Source organism: Tenrec ecaudatus, chromosome 11, assembly GCF_050624435.1.
Source record: "Tenrec ecaudatus isolate mTenEca1 chromosome 11, mTenEca1.hap1, whole genome shotgun sequence".
In the NCBI taxonomy this organism is placed as follows: Eukaryota; Metazoa; Chordata; class Mammalia; order Afrosoricida; family Tenrecidae; genus Tenrec; species Tenrec ecaudatus.
In genome coordinates, this window is record NC_134540.1 from 63,109,978 (window position 1) to 63,117,174 (window position 7,197).

A 7,197-nucleotide genomic window follows, 5' to 3' on the forward strand; every position below is an offset into this window, starting at 1 on the left:
CTGCAAAAAAGCCTCTGTCCTGAGCTGGGGACCTTGGCGTTTCTATGCCAGATCTGGTTTGTCTACTTCATGGAGGAGAAGACTGCGTGTCTATGCCATCTAAGTCTCTGAGTGCTGAGGGGATTTCTGTCATATGCAGCTAAGTCCAATTCTCCGTGTCTCAAAGAGCAAATAAAACATGGCGCACTTAAAAGATGATAAAGCTATGTGTTTCTGAAACATCTTTTAAGTGTCCCATTTTTTATTTGCTCTTTGAGACACGGATTGGACTTAGCTGCATATGACAGAAATCCCCCCTAATACTCAGTGATTTAAATGACATACAGGAAAGACAAACCACCACCCCCGCCCACAAGGCCAACAAGGAGAGTAGAGATACCAGGAGGATTAGGGAGGGTGGGGGGAGAAGGGAGGAATCGATCACAAGGATCAACCTAGAACCCCCTCTCAGGGGGTCAAACAATGGAAAAGTGGGTGAGGGGCAATGGAGGACAGTGTAAGCTAAGAAAATAATCATCTATAACTTATCAAGGGTTCATGAGGGAGGGCGGACAGGTGAGGGAGGGGCAAGAAATGGGGAGCTGATATCAGGAGCTCAAGGGGGAAGAGAATGCTTTGAAAATGATGATGGTGGCATATGTGCAAATGTGCTTGACGCACTGGATGAATGTATGGATTACGATAAGAGATATAAGAGCCCCCAATAAAAGTATTTAATAAAATTTAATTAATTAATTAAAAATAAAAGATGATAAAGCACTAAACAAGGGAATTTTTGTTTAACGAAGCATAATTCAGGATGGCCCAAATAAGACTTGACTGGATCATAAATGTGAATTAGTTTTGTAACTTTCAAAATCCTTTTTAAAGACTCTCTGAAAAAGTAGAAACTATTTGCAACCACATGCTTTCAGGAGCAGCATATCTGCCAACAGTTCTGTTCAGAAAGGGGTTAGGACATTAATATCAAACACAATAAACTTCAAGTCAGAAACAGTAAACAAATAAAAACTGTTGCTTAATATTGACAATCTACTGTTTTTAAAAACAGACATAAATTTTTACTCAGTGTATAACAGCACACAAGTGCACACGGTCACACACACACACACACACACACACACACATTGTTACTATGTAGAAGAATGCCAGGCCCAGATGGCTACACAGATGATTTCTCTCAAAGCTACAAGAAAGCACTAACTTCAGTCAGTCCCTCAACATTTGCATTTGTTTCAGTAACTGGGAAAGGGCATATGCCTCTCAAGTCATTTTTTAAAAACATTTTATTAGGGACTCATACAACTCTTATCACAATCCATACATACATCAATTGTATAAAGCGCATCTGTACATTCTTTGCCCTCATCATTTTCAAAGCATTTGCTCTCCACTTATGCCCTTTGCATCAGGTCCTCTTTTTATCCTCTTCCTCCCCGCTCCCTCCTCCCTCATGATCCCTTGATAATTTATAAATTATTATTTTGTCACATCTTGCCCTGTCTGGCGTCTCCCTTCACTCCCTTTTCTGTAGTCCATCCCCCAGGGAGGAGGTCACATGTAGATCCTTGTAATCGGTTCCCTCTTTCCAACCCACTCACCCTCTACCCTCCAAGTATTGCCCCTCACACCCCTGGCCCTGAAGGTATCATCCACCCTGGATTCCCTTTGCCTCCACCTCCTATCTGCACTAGTGTACATCCTCTGCTCTATCCAGACTTGAAGGTAGAATTCAGATCATGGTAGTTTGGGGGTAGAAAGCATTTAGGAACTGGAGGAAAGTTGTATTCTACATCGGTGCTACATCGCACCCTGACTGATTCATCTCCTCCCCTAGACCTTTCTGTGAGGGGATCTCCATCGGCCGACAAATGAACTTTGGGTCTTCACTCTGCACTTCCCCCTTCATTCACTATGGTAAGATTTTTTTTTTTCTGATGATGCCTTATACCTGATCCCTTCGATACCTCGTGGTCACACAGGCTGGTGTGTTTCTTCCATGTACGCTTTGTTGCTTCTGAGCTAGATGGCTGCTTGTCTACCTTCAAGCCTTTAAGACCCCAGACACTGTCTCTTTTGATAGCCAGGCACCATCAGCTTTCTTCGCCACATTTGCTTATGCACCCATTTGTCCTTGGCGATCGTATCATGGAGGTGTGCACCCAATGATATGATTTTTTGTTCTTCAATGCCTGATAACCGATTCCTTCGGAACCTCATGATTACCCAGGCTGGTGTATTCTTCCATGTGGACTTTGTTGCTTCTGAGTTAGATGGCCGCTTGTTTATCTTCAAGCCTTTAAGACCCCAGATGCTATCTCTTTTGATAGCCGGGTACCATCAGCTTTCTTCACCACATTTGCTTGTTCACCCACTTTGGCTTCAGATGTTGTGTTGGGAGGGTGAGCATCATAGAATGTCAATTTAATAGAAGAAAGTATTCATGCATTGAGGGAGTGCTTGAGTGCCTCTCAAGTCATCTTACAAACCCAAAATGATCCTGGAAACAAAACCTACTGGGATCATTGCTGCACTTTTTTCCCAAAATAAAACACAAGCAAATTTAATAAAGAATGTACAATAATATTGCAACATGGAAAATTAATGCTTACTCAAAGAAGGTATGATTTGGCATATTAACAGGTAAAAGGAAAAATATATATGCTTACTTTGATATGACTGCAAAAAAAATTTTTATGGGGTATGAAAAGGAACTCAGCTGAGAAAAGGGGCCTCATGGGGCTCCAAAGGGGAGTGGGCTGGGACAAGGGATGTCACAGTATTGCAAAGGTGAGTGGGCGGAGAAAGGGGCTACATGGGGCTCCAAAAGGGAGTAGGAGGAGACAACGGAACTCATGGTGTTCCTAGGGAAGTGGGACAACTGCAAAAAAATTTAAATCGATTTCAATATCTACGTTAGTTTGTTGAATACTTGGTAACCAGATCAATTGGCATAACATAGTTCACAAACCTTCATCCTGCTTTGGTGAGCAGTGGCTGCAGTCCTTACAAGCTTGTGAGAAGCTACCTGAGGTGCGACTGTGAGTCTCTCCTTGTCCTGAGAAAGAAGCAGGATGGAAGTCGAAGGCATGTGAAACAACGAGGCTAATGGACTCACGAATCACTTGACCGTCAGTCTCCATGACCCTGAGACCAGAAGAACTAGATGGTGCCCCGCTCCCACTGCCAAAGAAATCATTAGAAGATCCTGGATACAGTGGGAGAAGAAAGAGGAACAAACTCAAAATCACGAGAGAGGCCAGGCGTACTGGCTGAATGGAGACTGATGGAACCCCTGAGCCTGTATAAGATCCTTGGGCACCTTCAAATCTAGAACTGAGCTCAATTTTCACTCAAACAAAAGACAGGTTTATACAGGAACTAATAATACGATTGGGATGCACACACCTGAGAACAATGGTTCATTTGCAGTCCATGGGGCAGCATACACACAAGCACAAAGTTCAGAAGATGGAGGAAAGAAGGAAGAATGCGAGCAAGCACACAGGAAGGAAGTGATGGTGTTAAAACGAGGGGATTTCAAGGGATGAGATGGAGCAATGTGTATGAATTCATTGTTGAATGTAAAACTGATTTTCTGCTCTGTAAACCTTCACCCAATTCACAAAAAAAGTTTTAAAAAATAAAAAGTACTTGGTAAACTAACAATAAATGAGTTTGGGTTTATATTAACATGAATTTATGAAAACATTTTCAAATGTACTTCACATTGTTAAGGAAACCCTATCACAATAAAATAAGGAAAATAGCTAAAAAGCGTTATCATTGAAATAAAGACAAATTCATTAGCAATGACATAATCATCTATCTAAATTAAAACTCAGCAAATAAATGTTAAGATAATTAAGAGAGTTTGGTTAAATTATTGATCACAAAATGAACATAAACCAAGTCCAGCAATAACAGTGTAGCACAGGAATAATGATAGCTACATTCATTAGTATAATTAAAGAGTCTAGAAATTAAATCATATGTTTTTAATGATCAACTGATTTTTTCTTTTTTGCGGGGCAGGAAATGACTCATGGACTTTTATTAGAGAACAAACCTTAAGGGTTCTCTTTGTCCTTTTTTAAAAATATCATTTTATTGGGGGCTCGTACCACACTTAACACAATCCATACATACAGCCATTGTGTAAGCTCGTTTGTAAATTTGTTGCCATCATCATTCTCAAAACATTTGCTTTCTACTTGAGCCCTTGGTATCAGCTCCTCATTTTCCCCCTCCCACCCTACTCCCTCCTCCTTCATAAATCCTTGATAATTTATAAATTATTATTATTTTGTCATATCTTATACTGTCCAATGTCTCCCTTCACCCACTTTTCTATTGTCCATCTCATCTCCCAGGGAGGAGGTTATATGTGGATCCTTGTAATTGGTTCACCCTTTCTACCCCACTTTCCCTCCACCCTTCCGGTGTCGCCACTCTCAGCACTGGTCATTAAGGGATCATCTGTTCTGGATTCCCAGTGTTTCCAGTTCCTATCTGTACCAGTGTACATCCTCTGGTCTACCCAGATTTGTAAGGTAGAATTGGAATCATGATAGTGGGGGAGGAGGAAGCATTTAGGAACTAGAGGAAAGTTGTATGTTTCATCGTTGCTACACTGCACCCTGACTGGCTCCTCTCCTCCCCACAACCCTTCTGTAAGTGAATGTCCAGATGCCCACAGATGGGCTTTGGGTCCCCAGTCTGCACTCCCCCTCATTCACAATGATATGTTTTATTGTTCCTTGATACCTGATACCTGAATGATCAACTGATTTCAACATGGTACCGTTTATATGAAAGTCCAGAATATGGAAATCTTTAGAAGTTATAAAAATGTGTTAAAATTCGCTGTTAATGGTTTCACATACTACAAGCCACTGAAACAGACATTTGAAATCGATGAAACGAGTGGCTAGGTCAGGAAAGATCATCCAGCTTATGCCAGTGTATGCACAGCATGCACGCTCAGGGGAAGACCACATGCCATGCAGCAATTCCCACTTCTCAGAGACCACCGTGTTGGAAAGGGTGCGTTTAGCACGCCAGTCCACAGTCCCAACAGGCCCAGCACAGCCAGCCTGCCCGGCACTTCCACCACAGGGCCAGATATACCAGTGACGCCCCCTGAAATCTTTATGGGGGGTGAGGGGGGGCGGGAATAACTCAGCTACTACATGTCAAAGCACTTCATACAAATGCAATACATTGTAAACTTTGGCATTGTTGATATAATGCCTAGATATAGCAAAGGAATAGATCAGGATGCTTAAAATCGAGTCAATAAAATGTAAAAAAAGAAAAGAGGAGAAAAAAATGATTAGGGCAAAGACTGTACAGATGTGCTTTATACAATTGATGTATGTATATGTATGAACTGTGATAAGAATTGTATGAGCCCCAATAAATTGTTAAAAAAAACAATAAAGTGAAGAACAACAAATTAAAAAAAATCGAGTCAAATGTGCATATACCTATTTAACCTTTATATGCAATGGCCACAGGGTCTAGGTCAATATTGAAAAAGCTTGATTGCTTGGTAAGTAATACATAAATAAATAAATATTTGAAAAATTAGGTACTTTCCTCAGATCCAACACCAAAAGAAATTCTTACTATATCAAGGATCTAATATTTAAAAAATAAAACCATGGCTGGCGCCCCAGGAGCTGCAGGCATCGGTGCAGGCATGGCCAAGTCCAAGAACCACACCACGCACAACCAATCCCGGACATGGCACAGAAACGGCATCAAAAAGCCCCGCTTCACAGAGATACGAATCCCTTAAGGGGGTGGGCCCAAGTTCCTGAGGAACATGCGCTTCGCCAAGAAACACAACAAGAAGGGCCTGAAGAAAATGCAGGCCAACAACGCCAAGGCCGAGGCTGCTCTTGCTGAGGTCATTAAGGATCTTGTGAAGCCCACGGAGGTCAAGGTCAAGGTCAAGATCCCAATGGGCGTCAACCGCAAGCTCAGCGGACTGGCCTATATCACCCACCCCAAGCTTGACAAGCGGGCTCGGGAACATATTACCAAGAGTCTGAGGCTCTGCCGGCCCAAGGCCAAGGCACAAAGCAAGGCTGACGCTCCAGCCAAGGACAAAACTCCAGCAAAAGCTCTCAAAGGCACCCAGGCTCCCACAAAGTACAGTTCTCTGTGTGAGAGTGTGAGGGACTGGTGTGAGCCCTGGACTGCTGCCTGCATGGTGCTGGTGTCTTCTTGTGCTGTTTGTTGTACAAATAAACCCAGGCGGCACTGTTATCGGTCATAAATAAATAAATATTAAAAAATAAAACCATGAAATAATCTACAAAATATAGAGATGATCTTTCTCTATTCTTATAGAGAGGAAGCTGTGTTTCACACAGACACCATGTTCAGAAATACCAGCTTTGCTAGAAGGCAGGCACCTCCCACCAGATCGCATCCCTTCCAGGGCACATTCCTCCCTGGTTGCAGTTCCTGCGATAGCGGCCACCCGGGTCTCAGAGAGGTCACAGAACGGGATGGTTTCAAGAGTGCTGTGTGGGAGCTCCGGGAGAAGGCAATGGAATGGGGCCAATGACCCCGGAAGGTAGAGGGGGAAGAAGGAAGTGGGCAGAAGGGTGTGGTGAGCAGACGGCGTCAGAGACAGGGGAACAACTAGGGAAGCGGAACCAGCATCTAGGAGAGGGTAGAGATCCTGTCAGTATTAGAGCAACACCATGCTAGTGGAGAGGAAGCACTAAGAGGTGGACGAAGGGGGAAAGTGGTGGCGGGGCAGGAGGAGGCAAAAGGAAACAGGCAAGCTCTAGGAAGCAAAGGCATGGACAGGGAGATTAACAGAGGTGTGCACTTGTATAAATACATTAAACCTTAACAACAGTGGTATTGGCCGAGGTACATATATTTATAAGGCAATACACTGAGGCTGCAGAAGAGCCTTGGGCCTCAGCTTATACCTTCCCTCAGTACAAGAACACTTTGTTCTAACAAATTGGCATTCTGTGATGCTCACCCCCCCACCCCTACCCGATCGCTGAGGACAAAATGCTTGCATAATCAGATACGGTGAAGACAGAGGATGGTGCCTGGCTATTAAAAGATGTAGCGTCTGGGGTCTTAAAGGCTTGAAGTTAAACAAGCAGCCATCCAACAGTGAAGAAACAAGCCCACATGGAAGAAGCACACCAGCCGGTGTGA

The 7,197-nt window shown here is 43.2% G+C and overlaps 1 pseudogene; it reads left to right on the forward strand.

The window, feature by feature from the left end:
* Positions 1-5,704: 5,704 nt before the first annotated feature.
* On the forward strand, positions 5,705-6,286 carry LOC142460942 (large ribosomal subunit protein eL29 pseudogene; annotated as a pseudogene).
* The last annotated feature ends 911 nt before the right edge of the window (positions 6,287-7,197 follow it).